Source organism: Carcharodon carcharias, chromosome 10 (assembly GCF_017639515.1).
Source record: "Carcharodon carcharias isolate sCarCar2 chromosome 10, sCarCar2.pri, whole genome shotgun sequence".
NCBI lineage: Eukaryota > Metazoa > Chordata > Chondrichthyes > Lamniformes > Lamnidae > Carcharodon > Carcharodon carcharias.
Window position 1 is genome coordinate 126,448,344 of NC_054476.1, and position 23,621 is coordinate 126,471,964.

The 23,621-nt window shown below is 43.1% G+C and overlaps 1 pseudogene; it reads right to left on the bottom strand.

Annotated features, from left to right (window-relative positions):
• Nucleotides 1-1,063: 1,063 nt before the first annotated feature.
• Nucleotides 1,064-20,405, bottom strand: LOC121282872 (annotated as a pseudogene).
• Between the last annotated feature and the right edge of the window lie 3,216 nt (nt 20,406-23,621).

Sequence of the window (23,621 nt, forward strand, 5' to 3'; positions counted from 1 at the left end):
AGGGGATGGTGGTGCATGACAGACCACAGCCTCTGTTGCTAAATGCAAGAGACAAATAGTATTCAGTAACATTTTTTAATGCAAAAGGCCAAAGATAAATCCTTTCTTCACAATATCTACCTGTCACTTTAAGACAGATAATGCTTAACTGGAAGTTCAGGCAGCAGAAACACCAGGTTATTAATGGGGGCAGTCTGCTTCTGATCTATACCAATGCTATTGGAAGGAATCTGAATGCAGACTCATTTGGCATCCATTGTCATATAATTTACAGTGCTGCACCTTCTTCAGATGCAGACACCAGTAAAGCCCCAAGGACAGCGTTATTTAAGTATTGAATGGAAAATAATGAATGCCTAATTCTTTTTGCATTGTACCCCTAATTTGAGAAATTTTTGGAAGCAGGGTAGAGAATAATCCCTCCTTACATTCTAGGTATATGGTCTAAAGCAGTGTAATCCAATATATTAGCCGCTAGACTCACAATTAATTAGAAAACTTGAAGTGGCTATTTGCATTTCTAACTTGTGAATAATAGAAGAAATTTTAAAAGACATTGTCCTTCAGCAATATTCATATTCACGTGCTGTATGCATGCCTACTTTATCCTTATTGTGTTTGTTTTAAAATGGCAAGTCAAAAAAATTTGAGAATTTAAAAAAAATATTGCAATTGTTTTGGCTGTTTTAGTTGCTGAATGGTGGCTTGTTAAGTAAATATACACATGAAATTTTAACACAAAAAGTTATTACATACAGGTATACCCAAATTGTGCAAGTGTGTACAAGGAATTTTTACCAAAATGACTGCGTGCAGATAAAATCGTATCATGTAGCCACACTTGTGATCAGTCAGCAATTTATATTGGACACTTCAAATCTAACGGGTCACAGGCTTTAATTTGGACTGGTGGCTGAACAGTGTCTGAAGAATTTGGTGCTGCCCAGGAAAAATCCATTCAACTTTGTGAAAGGCTAACGGACAGATTTGCCCCATGACTAGAATTGCTCTTCATGTCCATTTTTAAGCCTTTACTGGATCCTTTCAATTATCTGGCAGTGATTCAGTGGCCACAGAAATGACAGATGTTCTGTCTCAAAGTGTTCAGATGTTTATCCATTTTCACAGAGATATGAATAAATTGAAAATAAAAATTCCAGGCCTTTGGTGCCTTCGCCAAGATCTTGGCATTATTGACCAACGACACATGAATGTTGCTTACGCTCAGCCAGTATATTTGGTGCTGAATAAAATAACTCAATGGCCTAATTTCTGTTAGTGCATAAACGAGAAAGATTGAGATCCAGAAATTACAGGTGGCTCACCCTGCCATCAGAAAGCAAGGTGGCACAACTTAAACACAGAAAAATAAAGTTCAGAGTTGCAGATTTTTAAAAATTTAATCTTTCATGGGATGTGGGCATTGCTGGCAAGGCCAGCATTTGTTGCCCAGTCCTAATTGCCCTTGAACTGAATAACTTGCTAGGCCACTTCAGAGAGCAGTTATGAGTCAACAAAGTCCTGTGGGTCTGGAGTCACATGTAGGCCAGACCAGGTAAGGCTGGCAGATTTCCTTTCCTAAAGGAACACATGGGTTTTTACAACAGTCAATGATAGTTGTCATAGTCACCATTATTATAAGACTAGCTTATATTCCAGATTTTTATTATTGGAGTTCAAATTGCACCAATTGCCATGATGAGATCTGAACGCCTGCCCCCAGAACCTTACCCTGGGCCTCTGAATTACTAGCCCCTCAATATTAACACTATGCCATCATCTCTACAACCAAGTCTGCTGGTGCAAGAAACAATCTCAGTTTCTCTTTGCTTTTTTCTTACACCAGGAGATTTGGTTAATTTTGTACATAAATGTACATGAACTGTAACATCAGCTTTCTGAAGGCTGGGCCCAATCCTGTAATAACGTACCTTGTACATCCTCCTTCCAGGCACTCAGGTCTACCTGTGGTATCTGGCTGCAGTTTACATATCCTCGTGGGAATGTTTGGAATTTAAAGGCATCCCGAGGAAGAAATTGAATCCTGGTGTTATCACAGATTATCCTGGACATGGAGATTTGACTAAGAGTCTGACGTTGGCCAGGAGTAAAAACTCCTTCATTTTCCCACCAGTATCCAAGGGAAGAAAGAACTTGAATTTGTATGGCTCCTTTCACAACCTAAATGTCCCACAGCTAATGACAAACATTTAAATAGAGCCACAGTTGTAGATTCAGAAACATAGCAGCTAATGCAAGGTCCCGTAAACAACAATGAGATAAATAAGCAGGTAGAATCATGGAGTCATAGAGTCATAGAGGTCGACAGCACAGAAAAAGGCCCTTTGGCCCATCGAGTCTGTGCCAGTCAAACAAGTGCCTAACTATTCTAATCCCATTCTCTAGCACTAAGACAATAGCCTTGTATGCAAGTGTACATCTAAATACTTCTTAAATGTTATGAGGGTTTCTGCCTCTACCACCCTTTCAGGCTTTGAGTTCCAGATTCCCACCACCCTCTGGATGAAAAAAATTCTTCCTCACATCCCCTCTAAACCTCCTGCCCCTTACCTTAAATCTATGCCCCTGGTTATTGATCACTCCACCAAGGGGAAAAGTTCCTTCCTGTCTATCCTATCTATGCCTCTCATAATTTTATACACGTCAATCATGTCCCCTCTCAATCTCCTCTGCTCCAGGGAAAATAACCCCAATCCATCCAATATCTCCTCATAACCAAAACTCTCCAGCCCAGGCAACATCCTGGTAAATGTCCTCTGCACTCTCTCTAGTGCATTCACATCTTTCCTATAATGTGGATTCCAGAACTGCACGCAATACTCTAGCTGTGGCCTAATCAGTGTTTTATACAGTTCCAGCATAACCTTCCTGCTCTTGTATTCTATGCCTCAGTTAATAAAGGCTAGTATCCCTTATGCCTTCTTAACCACTATATCTACCTGTCCTGCTACCTTAAGGGACCGATGGACATGTACACCAAGATACCTCTGATCCTGGGTACTTCCCAGGGTTCTACAATTCATCGTGTATTCCCATGCCTTGTTTGTCCTGCCCAAGTGCATCACCTCACACTTATCCGGATTAAATTCCATTTGCCACTGATCAACCCTCTGACCAGCCTGTCTATGTCCTCCTGTAATCTAAGGCTATCCGCTCACTATTTACCACCCCACCAATTTTCAAACTTATTGATCAACCCTCCTACATTCAAGTCTAAATTGTTTATATACCACAAACAGCAAGGGACCCAACACTGATCCCTGTGGAACCCCACTGGACGCAGGCATCCAGTCACAAAAACACCCCTCGACCATTACTCTCTGCTTCCTGCCACTTAGCCAATTCTGGATCCAATCTACTTTTAGTGAAAGCTAGTAAAAACTTTGTTTTTAGGGATATTAGTTGAAGGATAAATATTGGCTGGGACATAGAAAGCTTCCCTGACCTTCTTCATATAGGTGCTTTACATCTACCTGAATGGGCCTTACTTTAACATCTCATCTGAAAGACAGCACCCCTTCAAAGTTACACTGAGGTGTAAATTATGTGTAGGTGTCTGAAGTGGGACTTGAACCAATGATAGTTTATCTCAGAGCTGAGAGTGCTGCTAGCAAGCCAAAACTGTCACCTGATTAATCCATGGGAAAATTATCATTGTGATGTTATTGAAATTCCTGGAATAGATAAGGTTGTAATGCGCATAGAGTTAACCACTCACTTCCTGTTGCAATGCCTAGAGCAATCAATCGGTTTGTGTAAATCACTCAAACCCGAGGAAACTGAAAATTATGGGGGAAGCTCTTTGAGATTTGTAAATAATGAAAAGTTTGAAAGGGTAATCAATAAAGGGCTTTCCACAGGGTGTAAAATTAGTGCCAACGGGTATAGTTTGAGGGTTAACAATAGAAGAATAATAGTTATGAGAGAATAAATATTTTCACAAAGGGAAAGGGCTGTGAGAATGTGGAGTGGTTTATCACCCATGGCCATTAGGCAGAGACAACAGACTCCTTTAAACAGGAACTGAATAATTATTTGAAAAGGAATTATATAAAATGATTCAGGTAAAATGTAGGAAAACAGGATTAGAATTGTTAGTTCTAGTTGAAAACCTAGTATTGATACTTGCATGAAGGGCCAAAGGGCTAAATGGCCTCCCTTTGCACTTTTGCTAATTGAGTGCAAATGCAGAGCGGATAATGTGCACATACTATCTTTACAAACATTAGCTGTGGACTTTCTGTGACTCTGCAAATAGTAGCTGTTTAATGAGGGTCAGACAGGAACAGCATTCAATGACTTCAAATGCAGTAGCTGGATAACTCAGGAAGGGTTTTTGGGCTCCCTAGAATTGACCAGTAGTGTTCACTGTACAAGCTCGGGTAGCAACCAGCAAGACAGGAAAGAAGAGCAGGTCACCAAGTTAGAAAACTGCTGTCAATGGTTAAACAGTGACTCCCAGCAAACTGAAAACCCAAGCATGCCCTTAAGTGTTTATGTCCTATGTTTCCCAAATGGCCTCTAGGCCAAAGTCTGAGCTCTATCAACTATATCTTCTGAGAAAACTCCAATTATATGTGGAAATATATCACTGTTTCTCAACCCATTTATTGTGAGGTTGGTTCCACATTTTTTTACCTTCAAATTCCCAGCTAATAGCTAGTGACGTAATCTTCACAGTTTCCTGCACGGTGGTTGTTATCATATTTTCATGCTCTTCTTTTGAAAGATGGCATGAGTGAATGAAAAGACTTGCAGATTGAATGATAACCTGACACTCCTTCCATGTCATAACTAACTTCGTGCTGTGCAATAGGGTTGTTATTGGAGGGCTTTACAGGATATCACAATGCATATAATTTTGGATTGGAGGTGGAGGACACTGAATTCCAGATTTGTGCTGAATGTCAATCCAGAATTCAGAGTCAGAGCACTGGTCTCCACACACCATGTCTATCAAGGCCTAGTTCAAATCTTGCACATCCTGACTGAAAGGTGGAAATGCTACCACGAAGCCAAAGGTTCACATCATAGCCATCAACACAGTTTTAATTGGCTCCGTCCACTAGCACAATTGATTGACTAAATGCATCATGGTCAAGGCTATCAGACTGGAATACCAGGCAACCCAGCGCCTCTGAATCACAATCCCTTGAGTGTGAAAGACTTATTTCACTGTAATGGAAACCCACAACTCAATGAATATCAAAGATTTCAGTTCCTGTGCTGATAAACTTGTGCAATACCTGTCTCTGTTTCTCAGGTTCTTGAATTGCTGTCCTATTAAACAGGCCAAGAAAGGGCCCACCTTCCATAAAGGGTTCAGAGATTCCTCCCACCCACACGTCGATATTGTCTGGTGTTCCATACAAGTTGAGGAGTTTCTTTGCCAAATCCATGTTTTTGAGGACACAAGAAAGCGGAATGACATTCTTGGGTTGCGAAAGGCCACAGAATTTCCTCCAAGAATTGTAACCTTGAAATTTAGAGAGCAAAATGTAAAAATACATGTGTCAACTACTATGTGTTAATTATACTAGAAAAAGTACATATTGAATAATTTTCTATCTAAGAGTCAGTCCTGATTTAAGAATATTTCCTCGCCTTTCCTTGGACTCTATTCCTGCCTCTCTTCACGCCAGTCCCAAGAATGGCTGGTGGCTGATCAGCTGAGATAATACCGTCCTGAAGCCAACCTTGTTTGTGGAATGAACTGGAGTGACACGGACCAGCTCAGTGTTATGGCCACTGCCTTCTTTTTTCTTGGATCTTGACATACAGAGTTGAATTTGCCAATACCAAACTTGGAGGAGTGGCAAACAGTGAAGATGATATGAACTGCCAGCAATGTGACATAGATAAGCTAGCAGAAAGGGCAGGCAAGTGGCAGATGTAATTTAATACAGAGAAGTGCGAGATGGGGGAGAATTTTCATGCTGGCGTGCGGAGGTGGGCCTGGCACACCGACATGTAAAATTATACACGGTGCACTCCAATGTCACCTCACGTCATTCAGATCTTTTGTTCGGCGGGCGTGCAAGCCGCCTCCGGCGCGTGCCCGCTGAACGGTCAAAGGCCTGTTAAGGCCATTAGGGTGCCAATTTGGATAGCTAACAGGGCTGCCCATCCAACCTTAAGGTTGGTGGGCAGGCGAAGAGGCTAAGTGGCCTTCACATTTTTCAGGAAACCTCATCCACGGGCGGGATGAGGTTTCCTGAAGGTTTAATAAAATCTATAAATATTTTTTGAACAATTCATAAACGTGTCCCAGCTCATGTGACACTGCCACATGAGGGGACATGTCTAAATAATTTTTGTTTTTCTTTATTTAAAGATTTCAATATGAATTTAATTTCCCTGAGGCAGCTCCGTACTTCGTGGAGATTTCTGTGCCCTTTTGAGCACGTGCGTGTAAGGGTGCAGGCCTCCACTCTCCCCCCCAGCCCTGCCTCCACAGGTAGCGCTGAGTGCTACTGGCTGTGCATCATGCTGGGTGGGCCTTAATTGTCCTGCCCACATAAAATGGTGGCGCAGAGCTGATTGTGGGTGGCGATCAGCTCCGTGCCTGCCCGTGCCTGCTCCTGACCGGCCTACCCGCTATGGGGGATATTCTTATTTTGGCAGAAGGGATCAGGAGAGGCAATGTAGACTTAATGGTGCAGTTCTACAGAGTGTGCAGGAACAGCGGGACCTGGGGATACATGTGAATCAATCTTTGAAGGTGGCAGGGCATATTTAGAGAGTGACTAGCAAAGCATATTGGATCTTGAGCTTCATAAACAGAGACATTGAGTACCAATCAGGGGAGTTGTGCTGCATTTATAAAATCCTGGTTAGGCCTCAATGAGGGTGCTGGGAGCAGAAACAATCAATAATTTCTAAAGGAAATTGGATGGGTGCTTGAACAAAATAAACTTGCAGGGCTAAGGGGATTGAGTGGGAGAATGGAACTGACTCGATTGCCCTGCTGGGAGCTGCTGTAGACTCGATGTGCCGAATGGCCCGCTTCTGTGTCATAAATGACTCTGTGATCTACTGATTTCCCCTCATCTGCAGCCTAAAAAAACCTAAAAAAAAAGGATCAATAAACACGATTTCTCTTTCATAAAACTCTGTTCACTCTGCCTGCTCATGGTGCAATTTTTTTAATGCCCTGTTAACATGACTTTAACAGGTCCTAGCATTTTCCATATTGCTGATGCTAGGCTAATTGGCCTATAGCTCCTTGTTTTCTCTCTTCTTTTCTTGAATAGATAGGTTACATTTACTACCATCCAATCCACAAGGATAATTCTAAAATGTAGAACCTAGGGAACTCTCAAAGATGAAGATTGATGCATTTGTTATCTCTGCAGCCACATCTTTTAGAACTCTAGAATGTAGGCCATCAAATCCAGGGGATTTTCTGCCACTTAGTCCTATTAAATTCTCCAGTGCTTTTTCTTTCCTAATAATAATTACTTTAAGTCCTCAATCCCATTAGACCCTCATTTTCCCACACTTTCCAATACGTCCTTTGTGTTTTCTATTGTGAAGACAGGCAAAATATTTTCTTATTTTCTATTATAATTTCTCCTGACTCTGCTTCTATGGGTCTTTTACTATTTTTACTTTTTTACTTTTGCTAATCATATCCTTTTTACATGCTTGTAAATTCTCTTACAACCCATTTATATTTCTTGCTAGTTTACTCTCATGTCCTATTTTTCCCTTTTTTATCACTTCCTTCGTAATACTTTGCTGATTTTGAAAAACCTTTTCAATCCCCGGGCTTACTACACTTGCTAGCAACATATTTTGCAAGCCCCTATTTTAGTCTAATACTGCCCTTAACTTTTCTAATTAGCCATGGTTGTATCACTTTCCAGTGGAGCTTTTATTCTCCACTGAGAATGGGGAATGTACATTTGCTGAGAATTATGAATTATTTATTTAAATGTTCACCATTGCTTATCAACCATACTATCTTTTATTTTAATTTCTAAATCTAGCTCAGCCAATTTGCCTCTCATACTTCCAAACTGACATTGTTTTGGACTTAACCACATCATCCTCAAACTCCTAGCCCCCAAAGTTTTTGTGGATTTGGGCCAGCTTCTCAAGAGCTCATGGTTCATGGCCCCTCAGAAGAGTCGTAAACCATAGCCTGGATATGGGAAACTTTTGAAGGATAACTTCAAATGGTCTTACCTTTGCCCCCCAAGCCAAATCATGCCCCCCATGGATTGGCATGGGTGGGGCATGGGAAGTGGGTGGAGAGGGTTGTGAGGTTGAGGACTAGAGGGCCTAATATTGAAGAAAACAACTGACTGGATTGCTCTGTAGGGAGCTGCCATAGACTCGATGGGCTGAATGTCATAAGTGACTCTACAACTCTGTGACCTACTGATTCCCCCTCATCTACAGCCTAAAAAAATCCCTTAATAGGATCAACAAACACAATTTCTCTTTCATAAAACCCTGTTCACTGCCTGCTTATATTGCAATTTTTTAAGCACCCTGTTACCATGACTTTAACAGCAGCTCCTACCATTTTCCATACTGCTGATGCTGGGCTAACTGGCCAATAGCTCTGAAACAAAGTCTCAGAGAATCGAGGCAGGCCTTTTAACCATCCCGCCTTGGCATCGGCAGCCCCTGTGGCCGCTTCCGATCTGTGTCTGGGAGCGGCAGGCAGCCTGCACTCAATCCCCCATCCCTCCTGAATTAAACTGCACCATCAGGGGCAATTTCCTGAGTCGAGCTATTTGTCTCTGAGATGAAATTCTGGCTCATTAATTTAGAAAAACATCTCAAAAGCATTCCAGGGACCTGCCTCCAAGACTCTCTTGCCAATTTGGCTTGCCCAGTCTACAAGAAGACTAAAGTCTCCCAGGGTTATTGCGTTACCTTTGTTGTATGCTGCTCTAATTTACTGATTTATACTTCATCTAACATATGACTTCTGTTAGGGGGCCGATAAACTGCTCCCACCAGTGTTTTCTACACTTTGTTTTTTTTCCCTTGATCTACCCATATTGATTCTGTTTCTTTGTTTTCTAGGCTAAAATGATTTCACACTTTATCTCTTACTTTATTATCCAAACTCCCCAGTGACTTTTGCCTATTTTCTAGAAGTTAATTTCCTGGAATATTTAGTTCCCAACCTTGGTCACATTGCAATCATTCCTCAGTAATGGCTATTAGCTCAAACTCATCTTTCTCTGAAGAAGGGTCATACGGACTCGAAACATCAACTCTGTTTCTCTTTCCACAGATGCTGTCAGACCTGCTGAGTTTTTCCAGCATTCTCTGTTTTTGTTTCATTTATCTCTATTTGTGTCATTAATTTATCTATCTGGTTACAAATGCTTTGTGAATTAATATATAGGACCTTTAATTTTAACTTTTTTATATTTTTCCCTAATGTAGCCTTAGTTGTTGGTGTACCATTGTTAAACCCTGTCCCTTCCTGGCACAGTTTACTTGATTTTGCTCAAGTCACTGCTTTGCCAAACAGACTTGACTTTTCTTCAATTGGAATTTTATGGGATGTGAATATCACAGGCACGGCCCATCTCTAATTGCTCTTGAGCTATAGAATTTGCTAGGCCATTTCAGAGTTAAGAGTCAGTGACATTGCTCTGGGATTGGCGTCCCATGTAGTCTAGACCAGGAAAGGATGGCAGATTTCCTTCTCTGAAGGGCATTAGTGAACCAGATAGGTTTGCACAACAGTTAATGATGGTCACCTAACTATCTGTCAATTCCAGATTTATTAATTAATTGATGTCACCAGCTGCCATGGTCCCCATAGTGTTAACCTAGCCTAGAAACATTGCCACCAAACCACCATCTCCCCTTCTCCAGGCTCAAAGGTTTACACTTACCTGAAACCTCTCTGAACTTTCTCTGCTTTAAAAAAAATAACCCCAGCTTCTCCGTTTTTCCAGGCAACTCATCCCTGGTACCTTTCTTGTAAATCTCCTCTGCAGCCTTGAAAGCCTTTCTAAATTGTGGTGCCCAGAATTGGGTGCATATACCAACTTAGGCTTAACCAATGATTTAAAGTTTAGAATAAAGTTAAAAACAAAGCACTGACAGCATCTGGGGAGAGAAAAACAGAGTTGACCTTTCAAGTCCATATGACCTATAAAAGTTCTTGCTTTTGGTTTCTACTGATAATAACTGCGAGGCAGGAGGTGGGGCATGGGGAAATTCAGTGGTCAGGAAACTGCAAACACCTTTGCTATTCTTTTATTTTTAACTCACAGAGCACTTCCCAGCTCCTCAGCCAGTACTTACCCAATGCTACACTACGCTGGACACCAATCAGCCTTTCCACATCATTTCCAATCAGTACTGGGGCAAAGCCGCCATTCTCAGCGAGTGAAGCCAATAACTCCCTGTTGGCTTCTTGATAATGTAATTCTAGATAATGAAATTATTGACAGTTTGACAACATGTTTTTCTAAGCTGCATTTTAAACTGTGTTGGTTTTCCTCTTACCTGGGAGTCTGTGATCCTGGGAATGCTGCATATTCAAAGAACCAAGATCCAGGGCTAAACGAGTGGTCAATTCAAACAGCTTCTCCCGCAATTCACCTGGCATCATCTTGTCCTGTACCTGTAGTTTGGCAGGCCTGCCCAACAATCCTCGAATGAGGGGATTGACGCCACCTAATACACACACACACACCGACACATACAGACACACAACTACACACAAACACACACACAAAGACACAGTAAAACATCCTTTGATAATACATTTCCTGGTTAATCATTCTACTCTCTAAACTGGACCTCGAAGGAAGTTAGAGTGACCAAGACCTCAACAGGAGCAGCAAAAGAATCTATGATAAAGATTATTACCCAACAAAAACAGTGTTGTTTAAGCAAGACTCAAAATAATATTGCAAAAAGTTGTGTTGTAAAACAGACAGGCCCCTGAATTTCTGAACGTGGTCTCCCAGCCTCTGTCAGAACTTCAGTGGAAATCCTGCAAAAAAGGCATAAATGGGCCAATTTTAGCCATTCACAATATTTCTCCAGAAGATTCATCAGTCTTCCGCTGAAGTTACTTCAGTAGGTTGGGGCAATGATATGGAAATTCTGGGTAATGCAGTTCGATTTAGTACTTTAAAGAGGCTGAGAAAATATATGATAATTTGAAGGGTACAAGAAAGCAAATAAATTGTTAGTTTGATGTGTTTGAAACAAGGCAGCTAAATGGGTATAAGGGTATGGTACAAAAGCAAACTATTGTGGTTGCTGGAAATTTGAAATAAAAACCAAAAATGCTGGAAATGTTAATTCCTTTTCTCTGTCCACAGATGTTGTCTGACCTGCTAAGTATTTCCAACATTTTCTCATTTTAATATTTTATGGTAATTCACTCTTTGTTTCTATGTACTTCTCTATTCCTAAGATATCTCTGTCAGCTCTATAAAGATATCAGGCTCCAACTTTAAAGAATAGTTCATCTGTTCTCCTGATTGTGGGAAACATTTAGCAGTCAAGAAAAGCAAGAGTTGGAGATTGAGCTGGAACACTGCAGCACCGATTCTATAACCATTCCTGTTTTCTTATATATTCTTTCACAGGATGTGCATATCTCTGGCTAGACCAGCATTTATTACCCATCTCTAACTGCCCTTGAAAAGGTGGCGATGAGTCACCTTCTTGAACCGCTGCAGTCCATGTGGTGTGGGTACACTCACAGAGCTGTTAGGAGGGGAATTCCAGGATTTTGACCCAGCCACAGGGAAGGAATGGTGATATATTTCCAAGTCAGGATGGTGTGTCGCTTGGAAGGGAACTTGCAGGTTGTGGTGTTCCCATGCACCTTCTGCTCTTGTCCTTTGGGGTGGTAGAGGTTACAAGTTTGGTAGGTGCTGTCGAAGGAGCCTTGGTGAGTTGCTGCTGTGGCCATCTTGTAGATGATACACATTGCTGCCACTGTTTGTCAGTGGTGGAGGGACTGAATATTTAAGGTGGTGCATGTGGTGCCAATCAAGCTGGCTACTTTGTTCTGGATGGTGTTCAGCTTCTTGAGTGTTGTTAGAGCTGCACTTATCCAACCAAGTGGAGAATATTCCATCACATTCTTGCCTTGTGTTTTGTAGATGGTGGACAGGCTTTGGGGAGTCAGGAGGTGAGTTACTCAGCAGAATTCCTAGCCTCTGACCTGCTGTTGCAGCCACAGTATTTATATGGCTAGTCTGGTTCAATTTCTGGTCAATGGTAACCCCCAGGATGTTGATAGTGGGGGAGTCAGTGATGGTAATGCCATTGAACACTGAAGAGGAGATGGTTAGCTTCTCTCTTGTTGGACGTGGTCATTGCCTGGTACTTGTGCAACATGAATGTTACCTGCATCTTATCAAATGAAGACTAAGGGTGAAATATTCAGGCCCAGGCAGCAGTGGGAATCGTGGTGGATGGGGGATCTTAAGTTGGCGCAAGGCCAAAAATCAGTTTCCCAATGTCAGGATGAATGTTTGAAATTCTGTTCTTGTGACTTTAAAGGTCCCAAGCTTCCCAACAAACAATTTCGGGAAGCCCTTTAGCATGCATTAGCTTGTCATGCATGCTCATTTAAAGGCCTGCTCGCCGGAATTAAGTTCTGTGCTAGTCAGAAATTAGGATGTTCACTTCACAACTGCACATAATTGGTCTGCACCTTTTCCCATGATTAACGGTGAGTTGCTGCTGCATTGTCTTCTTTGGGGTGCATCTGTAAATGCCAGCCTATGCTTGAGACTGGGTAGTGGCAGTGCAAGTGGCAGTGCAAGGATAACCAAGGAAGGGAATAAGGGTTGGTGGGGAATGGTGGAGCAGTGGCAGTATAAAGGTGGAATGGATAGTGCAGGCTGTCCAGGTGCTTGGACTTTCAGCCATATAAGCTAACGGCAGGGATGGTGACTTCCCGCCGGCCCCTGCCAGAAGAATCAGCGAGTACTTCGTGGATGCATATTTAATGAGGTGACCAGTGCAAGATCTTGCATGGTCAGCCGTCCCAATGGGAATCGGGAATCCCAGTGGGAATCGCTCCCAATTACATTCCCACCACTAAACTTAGACTTCAGAGTGGAAGGTTCCACCCTAAATGTTGTCTCGGTCTTGCTGCATATGGTTGCAGGCTGCTTCAGCATCTGAGGAGTTGTGAATGGTGCTGAGCATTGTGACATCATCAGCGGACATTGCCACTTCTGACCTTACGACTGAGGAATGGTCATTGATGAAACAATTGAAGATGGGTGGGCCTAGGTCACTAACGTTAGGAACACCTGCAATAGTGTCCTGGGACTGAGACGATTAATCTCCAACAACCACAACCATCTTCATTTGTGCTAGGTATGACTCCAACAGTGGAGAGTTTTCCTCTGACTCCCATTGATTTCAGCCTAGCCAGAGGTTCTTGATGCCACACTTGGTCAAATGCTGTCTTGGTGTCAAGGGCAGTCACTCTCACCTCACTACTGGAGTTCAGCTCTTTCGTCCATGTTTGGACCGAGACTGTATTAAGGTCTGAAGCTGAGTGACCCTGGCAGAACCAAAACTTGGTGTCAGTGAGCAGTCTATTGCTGAGTAAGCACTGCATGATAGCACTGTTCACGTGCCCTTCCATCACTTTGCAACTTCAGTAGACTGATAGGGCAGTAATTGGCCCGGTTGTATTTGTCCTGCTTTTTATTGACAGATATACCTGGATAATTTTCCACATTGTTCAGTTGATGTAACTGTGTTGTAACTGCACCAGAACAGTTTAACAATGGACGCAACTAATTCTGGAGCATAAATTTTCAACACTATTGCCTGAATGTTGTCAGGGCCTATAGCCTTTGCATTATCCGGTATCTTCAGCTGTTAACCGTTGATATCATGTGGAGTGAATTGGATTGGCTGAAGAGTGGCATCTGTAATGCTGGGGACCTCGGGAGATGGCTTATTCACTCAGCACTGCTGTCTGAGATGGTTGCAATGCTTCAACCTTATCTTTTGCACTAATGTGGAGCCTCCTCCTCCAGTTAGTTGTTTAATTGTCAACCACCATTCATGACTGATAAAAGCAAAAAACTGCGGATGCTGGAAATCCAAAACAAAAACAAAAATACCTGGAAAAACTCAGCAGGTCTGACAGCATCTGTGGAGAGGAACAAAGTTAACGTTTTGAGTCCATTCATGACTGGATGTGGCAGGACTGCAGAGCTTAGATCTGATCTGTTGGTGTGGGACTACTTAGCTCTGTCTATCATTTGCTGCTTCTGCTGTTTGGCACACAAGTAGTCCTATGATGTTGCTACACTAGGTGACACTTCATTTTTAGGTATGCCTGGTGCTGCTCCTGGCATACCCTCCTGCACTCTTCATTGAATACCACTCCTCGATGATGATGATAGGCCAATGATTTTTTTTTGATGCAATTACGCAAAGAGAAACTTGAACAAGGATCTCAAACTCTTCAACAATGAGTAATGTTATAATAAAAACAAAATCTTATAACAAAAACCCATCCAGGACCCTCCACCCCTGCCTGTCCCTCTGTCCCCATCCCATCTTCCAATCCCAGCCCCGGCTGTGTATTCACCATACCCCCTGACCTTCCCCTCTCCGACGCTGAATGTTCAGTGCTCAGCAAAGGACTTAGTTTCATACCCTTACGCCCTCACCTCAATGAATTTCGGGCCCGGCTTAATGCTAACTCTTCTGCTGCCACCTTCGTCTTCGTGCTCACTTCTTTGGGCAGGAGTCTCTCACGGTTCAACGGATCCTTTTACCTACCTCCAATATTCTCCCTCCACCTGGACCCCTCCCTCTGGATTCTTACCTTCTCTTGATCTTTTCATTGAGAACTGTCGGCGTGACATTAGTTGTCTCAATTTCTCTGCTCCTCTCACCCACTCTAACCTGTCTCTCTCTGAACTTGTTGCACTCTGTTCTCTCAGGTCCAACCCTGACATTGTCATCAGACCTGCTGACAAGGATGGTGTTGATGTTGTCTGGTGCACTGATCTCTACCTCGCAGAGGCTGAGTGTCAATTCGCAGACACTTCCTCCTACCTCCCCCGGACCATGACCCCACCACTGAACATCAAGCCATTGTTTCTAGGACTGTTAATGACCTCATCTCCTCTGGAGATCTTCCTTCCACAACTTCCAACCTGAGAGTCTCGCAACCTCGGATGGCCCGCTTCTACCTCCTACCCAAAATCCACAAACAGGACTGTCCCGGCAGACCGATCATGTTAGCCTGTTCCTGCCCCACGGAACTCATTTCTTGCTACCTTGACTTCATTCTCTCTCCCCTTGTCCAGTCCCTTCCCACCTACATCCGTGATTCCTCTGACACCCTACATCATATCAACAATTTCCAGTTCCCTGGCCCTAACCGCTTCCTCTTCACCATGGACCTCCAATCCCTCTACACCTCCATCCCCCACCAGGATGGTCTGAGGGCTCTCCGCTTCTTCCTCGAACAGAGGCCTGAACAATCCCCATCCACCACTACTCTCCTCTGTCTGGCTGAACTTGTTCTCACACTGAACAATTTCTCCTTAAACTCCTCTCACTTCCCTCCAAATAAAAGGTGTGGCTATGGGTACCCGCATGCACCCCAGCTTTGCCTGTCTCTTTATGGGGTATGTGGAACATTCTTTGTTCCAGGCCTACTCTGGCCCCCGCCCACAACTCTTTTTCCGGTGCATCGATGATTACTTCGATGCTGCTTCGTGCTCTCGTCTGGACCTGGAAAAAATTATTAATTTTGCTTCCATCCATCATTTTCACATGATCCATCTCTGACACTTCCCTTCCCTTCCCTGACCTCTCTGTCTCAATTTCTGGTGTTAGACTGTCCACCAATATCCATTACAAGTCTACCATCTCCCACAGCTACCTCGACTACAGCTCCTCACACCTAAGGACTCCATCCCATTCTCTCAATTCCTTCACCTCAGTCACATCTGATCTGATGATGCCACTTTCAAAAACAGTTCCTCTGACATGTCTTCCTTCTTCCTTAACCGAGGTTTTCCACCCACGGTGGTTGACAGGGCCCTCAACCATGTCCGGCCCATCTCCCGTGCATCCGGCCTCACACCTTCCTCTCCCTCCCAGAAGCATGATAGGGTACCCCTTGTCCTCACTTATCACACCACCAGCCTCCGCATTCAAAGGATCATCCTCCGCCATTTCCGCCAACTCCAGCATGATGCCACCACCAAACACATCTTCCCTTCACCCCTCCTGGTGGCATTCCGCAGGGATCATTCCCTCAGGGACACCCTGGTCCACTCCTCCATCAGCCTCTACACCTCAACTCCCTCCCACGACACCTTCCCATACCGCAGAAGGTGCAACACCTGCCCCTTTACTTCCCCTCTCCTCACCGTCCAAGGGCCCAAACACTCCTTTCAAGTGAAGCAGCATTTCACTTGCACTTCCCTCAATTTAGTCTACTGCATTCGTTGCTCCGAATGCGGTTTCCTCTACATTGAAGAGACCAAACGCAAACTGGGCGACCGCTTCGCAGAACACCTTCAGTCTGTCCGCAAGAATGACCCAGACCTCCCTGTTGCTTGCCATTTCAACACTCCACCCTGCTCTCATGCCCACATGTCCGTCCTTGGCCTGCTGCATTGTTCCAGTGAAGCTCAATGCAAACTGGAGGAACAGCACCTCATCTTCCGACTAGGCACTTTACAGCCTTCTGGTCTGAATATTGAGTTCAACAATTTTAGATCATGAACTCTCTCCTCCATCCCCACCCTCTTCCCGATCCCCCCTTTTTTTTCCCAATAATTTATATAGATTTTTCTTTTCCCACCTATTTCCATTATTTTTAAATGTATTTCCATCCATTGTTTTATCTCTACCTTTTAGCCTTTTTCGATTCCTTCACCCCACCCCACCCCCACTAGGGCTATACCTTGCTTGTCCTGCTTTCTACCCTTAATTAGCACATTCCTTAGATAATATCACCACCTTCAACACCTGTTTGTCCTTTTGTCTGTGACATCTTTTGGTTATCTCCACCTATCACTGGCCCTTTATCCAGTTCTACTTGTCCCACAATGCCCCCCCCCCACCCCCCACTTAAAGCAGCTTATATTTCACCTCTCTTCTATTTTTACTTAGTTCTGTTGAAGGGTCATTCGGACTCGAAATGTTAACTGTGTTCCTCTCCACAGATGCTGCCAGACTTACTGAGTTTTTCCAGGTATTTTTATTTTTGTTTTGGATTTCCAGCATTCGCAGTTTTTTGCTTTTATCTTAATGTTATAGCAAAATTGGTTTGTATAGAGAGCTGGGACCAAAACATGAAACCATCAGAAATTAAAAATGGATTCCAACTCTAGGTGGGAAATATTAAAATGAATATTATTTAATATTACATGTCTGGATGAATTAGCTTATGTAATTTACATCAATGACCTTGAATTCTACCAACATTGAGCATTCTTCCTTCATAATTATTAAAGGCCCAGTCACTGTCTTCTGGACTGGCACTGGCACTGACTCTGGTACGAATATGACATGAAGTCAAAAGGAATTTAGTTTTCTTTTCCATCGACTTCAATGATTCCATGTATCTATACAAATAGAGTCACTGAAGTCAATGGAACAGAAAACTGGCAGAGGTGCATATACAGCTGTTCAGCCTGAATGTAACCAATTTTACCCTGTCGCCCATTGTTAAAACTACCCCTCAATGAGTTTGTTTTGAGGGGGGAAATGAGTATCCGCACCTCCCTCACCCGCTATTACCTGTACAAATAACACAAGGCAGCAGCTAAGGGAAGCAGGTCCAACAGAAAGCAAATGAAGGCAACAGAAATTCCAGCAACAGGGACTTGTCATCTCATACTAATAGCAGCAAAAGGGCAACTGAAGTGCTGGCACCCTAAGAGCTCTGTTCTGCATTGTTCAAAGTGCAAGCCCTAGGATGTTGCTTTGTGTTATCATTTATCAAATGGAATCATTTGCTACCAGGTTCGTTTTTTTCTTTAAACAAGGGCACACTACAGACAAGTCAAAAACGTAAGGTCCACAGTGTTTGCATTATGGGGTGGCTGGTCTATATCATCTTTAGGCTGTACACTGCAGGGTAAGGAATATTTAGCTCTAAATCACACATCTCATTCACTCACAGCTAGAATCTAGTTACTGCAAACATGAGCCTATTTGCCCATTCAGGAAGTTGAACTCTGCTCTTGGTATCAGTGCAATGATTCAGGATGTGTGTGCTGCAGTAATATTCACTTTTTTTGTTACCTACCTTCCCTGATCAGTCTCCAGGGAGTGAAGAAAGCCAGGTGCAGGTCAAGGTTTTTGAATTCAGGGTGCTCCTGGTAGTTTTCACCAAGGCAGGACAGCTTTGGCTGAATGCTGAGGTGTCCGAACTGGAAAGCTGCTGTTGAGAAAACATTGGTAATACTGGGATCTACAGATTCATCGTATCCTTCAATAAAATGGGAGAAATTTCTACATTGCTTCAATCCCAATAACCAGCGGGACAAAATCCCTGTAGTTTATTATCTGTAGCAGTGAGAAAAGTAACTATTCAGTGTAGTTTGATCTAAAAACAATAAACTCAAAAGGGATCAGTGAGTGTTGCATTGGAAAACAATCTGTCCACCTCTGTACATTGATTACAGGTCTGGCACAGACAGAGAGATTCAGCGTTTCTGCCACTGCTGGGGTTTGGGGGTGAGTGTGACAGAAAATTACCTTCTCACCCCAGAATCTGGGCTAGTAAAGGGGATTCAGAAAGTAATAATCAAGTTCAGAAGTTCCAATGAATCATGGAATCACAGAATGGTTACAGCACAGATGGAGGCCATTTGGCTAGTTGTGTCTGTGCCGGCTCTCTGAAGGAGCAGTAAACTTATTGACACTCCCCTGCATTTTCCCCAGAACCCTGTATATTTTTCCTTTATAGATATTAATTCAATTTCCTCCTGAACGTCTCATTTGAACTTGCCTTCACCATACTCCAAGGAATTACTTTCCAGATCCTAACCATTCGTTATGTGAAAAGGTTTTTCCTCATGTCACCATTGTTTCTTTTGCCAATTACCTTTCATTTGTGGCCTCTGGTTCTCAATCCTTCCACCAATGGGAATAGTTTCTCCCTATCTACTCTGTCTAGACCTCTTGTAGTTTTGAATATCTCTCTCCAATCTCCTCTCAGTCTTCTTTAAGGAGAACAATCCCATCTTTCTCCCATCTATCTATGTAGCTGAACTTCCTCATCCCTGAAGCCATTCTCATGAATCTTTTCTGCACCCTCTCTAATGCCTTCATATCCTTCCTAAAGAATGATGCCCAAAATCGAAAACCAATCTCCAAATGAGGCTGAACCAATGCTTTTACATGTTTAACATAACTTCCTTGCTTCTGTATTATATGCTCCTATTGATAAAACTAATGATGTCATATGCTTTATGCTTCATTATGCATTATTGGCTGAGTGCTCAGACATTCATTACTCTACTGAAACAGGTGCACCCAAAGGAAAACTTTTCTTGATTGACAGCTCTTTCTTTGCTCGATTCTGTCAATTGTGCAATGTTTATTTACACAAGATAAAGAGGTTTCAACTGCTTTTAGTTTCTGCTGTTGACACTTTTGTTTGGCTTGAAGGGTATGAGAGGCCATGGGGGGTTGGTAGATGGATGGAACATCCAGCCCATGTTCCAAAAAAGAAAGTAAAAATGCATTTCCTCATCTTGCATTTAAGTATAAATTCACTGAACTTGGCCTGGTTGTCTTTTTTCATAATTGCTTCCAACATAGGCTTTAAGGGACTCCCTCTGGTTATTGAATTTTGCTACTCCTTTCGAGAGACTGGGCCAGCTTGCTCCACTGTGTTTTATTAGTTGAAGCTCGACTGCATCACACCAGTGCTGGTGTTACTTGCACTATTGTTTTTGTTTTGGAAAGGTTGGCAAAGGGCCATGAGGAAGACCTATTGAATTTACCTGTGAAGGCTGGTGACGCACAAGTCCTTGAGAAGGTGGCCCAACTCCGTAAAAATTGGGGAGGGCTAGGGGATACTTACCCCACTGACATGGAGCTGGCCACGTTGGGAGCGCAGGGTATGGGCTCGTGCCCTGTACCAACCTGCGTCCTTATCCCGTCCTGGTGAACATTGGAGCACAGGGAGTCAACTGAGAACCCCAGAATCAGTGCTGGCCACATTTTCAAAGGTCCATGCATTCTCCCCAACTTTTCGAAAACCTGATTCATATTCTCACAATGTGTTGAAAAGCTCCCAGGATTTTCCTTGACTCCAGCTAGGTCGTATTCCCACTCCAGTGTGGGTTAAGTCTTTTCAGCTTTCTCGCCACATGATTGTGTTCCCATAGAAATATTATATGGAACGATAAAGTCCCCATTCACACATATATCACCTGACAGAAGACAATTATTGTCAAGTTTGCAAGTATTACTTCTACAATATTAATGAAAGAGGGTGAACATAAACAAAAGAAATAATGAATAGAACAAGAATCCAGGCATGGATTCATTAAAGTATGCTCTATGATCGGAGAGGCAGGGAATCTCAGTAGCTTCACAGCACATGTGCCTTCTTCAAAAAAGTGCCATGACATCATTTACATCTACATGAGTGAGCGGACAAGATTTTGGATTAATATATCATCTGAAAATGACATCTCTGACAGTGCAGCGCTCCCTCGGTATTGCACTCGACTGTCAGCCAGAACTATGTGCTCAAATCTTTGGAATGAGACTTGAACCCATGATCTGTATGACTTACAGCGCAACTGACATTAACTGATGACTAAGGATGCAGCCATCAAATGTAGCTTTTGCCCTGTGGTAGCACTCCCATCACTGAAGCAAAATGTAAAGCTCCACTCCAGACACCTGAGCAGTCTAGGCTAACATTGCAGTGCTGTACTAAGGGAATGCTAACTGTAGTAATTATGGTTTTATTCAGTATGTAATGTACCTTTAAGAATAATACTTGTTCGGCAAGATCACATGATCTGTAGTAACCAACAGGCGAGCAGTGTGGGCTACCTCAGCAGTCAGTATAGATACAGAGTTGGGGCAGAATATTGCTGTCGGCCTCTGGGGGCCGGCCTGACATGCCGACACGCGATGATGTCGGGCGTGTATCCTAATGTCATCGCACGTCATTGCGATATTTCATTTGGCAAGCGTGCACCAGAGGCAGCTGCGTCCCCATTGAACTGTCGGCGGCCTATTAAGGCCATTAAAAAAGTAATTTAGCTTGTTAACAACACTGCCCATCCAACCTTAAGGTTAGCAGGCAGGCAGAGAGCCCAAGCGGCCTTCACCTTTTCCAGGAAGCCTCATCTACAGGTGGGATGAGGTTTCCTGAGGGTTTTATAAAATAATTAAATAAAATTTCCACACTTCACAAACATGTCCCAGCTCATGTGACACTGTCACATGAGGGGACATGTTTAAAAATTTTTTTACTTTATTTATGAAAAAGTTTTCTTATCTACTTAATCTCCCTGAGGCAGCTCTGTGTGTAAAATGGTGGTGTGCAACTGATCGCAGGTGGCGATCGGCTCTGCGCCTGCCTGCGCCCGCTCCCGCCTGCCATAGGAAAAATTCATCCCTTGGAGTTGAAAGCACATGTGTAGTTGCTGCTGAGTATATTGCAAATGAACTTAAAGTTTCCATCCAAGAAGTGTCTGCAGATCAACTCTATCATTAATAGTACAACTCATCCACCCTACAATACTAACATTGCAGTGTTGTACTGGGGGAATGCTAGCTGCATTAATTATGTGCAGAATTTTGCTCTTGTTGGGCGGGCTTGGCAGGGGCAGTTGGGAAGCCGCAATTGAGGCCGGAAGGCAATTTCACACTGTGGAGCCAACTAAGGCCCACCCAGCATGAAACGTGAGCGTCAGAGCTCAGCGCTGCCCTGTGCGGGCGAGTGGAGGAAGGCAAGCGGGACGAGCATGAACTTCAGGCATGCGCGCAAGTACACGCTTGATAATCTCCCTGAGTCACAGAGCTGCTTCAGGGCGATGAAGTGTTTAAAAAAAAAATAAAGAGATTTAAAATGTTATAGAACATGACTCCTCATGTGACTCTGTTATATGAGCAGAGTCAGGTTATTAATTAAATTTGAACATTTTTACTTTAATTTTATTTGCTTTAGGAAACCTCATCCCGCCTCTGGATGAGGTTTCCTAAAAAGTACAAAGGCCAGCCTTTTTGCCTGCCTGCCAACTGTAAGGGTTGGGTGTGCACCCACCCACCAAGGTAAAAATTTTGCCCTATGTTTTTCTTAAATGTTGGACTGTACCTTTAAGAATAGCCAAGCTGGGAATGTACACAGGCGAAGAAATCCAAATAAAAGGTATCAGCAGAGAAACTGTCCATTATAGAAACCAATCAGCACATCTACCAGTGATGGTATTGAAAGGAGGAGGACCAAGCCTTCTAGGACAAAACTGGTTAAGAGAAATCAACCTTGGCCAGTGAGATTTCAAAAGGAAGCTGGAAGAGTTCATGTCCTGAAAAAGGAACAAGGCAAAGTATGGCAGAAAGAGTCTGGAGAGTTCAAGGACCGCAACAGGATGAGGAAGGAGTGTGTGAGGACTCAACAACCTGGAGAAATGCAGTCTATTTCGAACAAAAACATGGAAGAACAGCAGAAGAAGCCCAAGGAGACCCTGCTGAATGACAGAATTCAAGATGAAGTGAGTAACCTTTGCAAGGAAAAGAAAAATCTGTTGAAAGATCTTCACACACGTCAAGATTCCCTCAGGTCAAAGTTTGTGTCTCTGGAACAGTACGAAGAGAAACAGAAATAATTCAGCACCTCTCTGAAGAAAATAAAGAACCAGTTGGCAGAGATGATACATCAATGTTCAAGTTTCCAGGAGGCAGCCAAAAAAGAGCCAGAAGAACTGAAGAATCAGCTAAATGAAGTCAAAAAGACTTTGAAAAATTGAAGAGCTCTCCAAGAGGCGAGCATATAATGAAGTTTTGGGAAACTCGGCTACTGAACTAAGACAAGTTGAGATTTCACCTGAGAGAAGTCTGGCGGACAGTGAAGTCAAAATGAAGGATGAGACTAAACTCTGTGGTAGAAAGAAGAAGACAAAAAGGAAGAAGGTGAAAAGACAATAAAATGGTGGCTGCGAGCACCTATAAACGCTCGAAGGAGGCAATTAACATATTATTCCAGTCCCTCAAACTGGCTTGTTGGATGATGATGCTGAAGATAAAATCAAAGAGGTACAAGTAACTTCCAAGGCCTTATCTAGAAAGAATTCTAGATGCTGTAGACAAATATGAAGAATTTAACGGGTGATTCATTGGAGATCAAGCTTGCACACTTTCTTTTTCACTGCACAACAATACCTCCACACGATGACAGGTGCAACACCCGCAGAATTGTTGAAGACATGCCGTCTTAGGACAAGACTGAGCCTAGTATTTCCAAATTTGGATGGGAAGGTGGAGAAGAGTCAAGGAAACCAAAAAGCTATGCATGACTTGCATAGTTGTGAGAGACAATTTACTGCTGGAGAAGCAGTATATGTAAAGAATCTGGGTGGAGGACCTACCGGGTAAAGTAAGTTCAGTGACCAGAT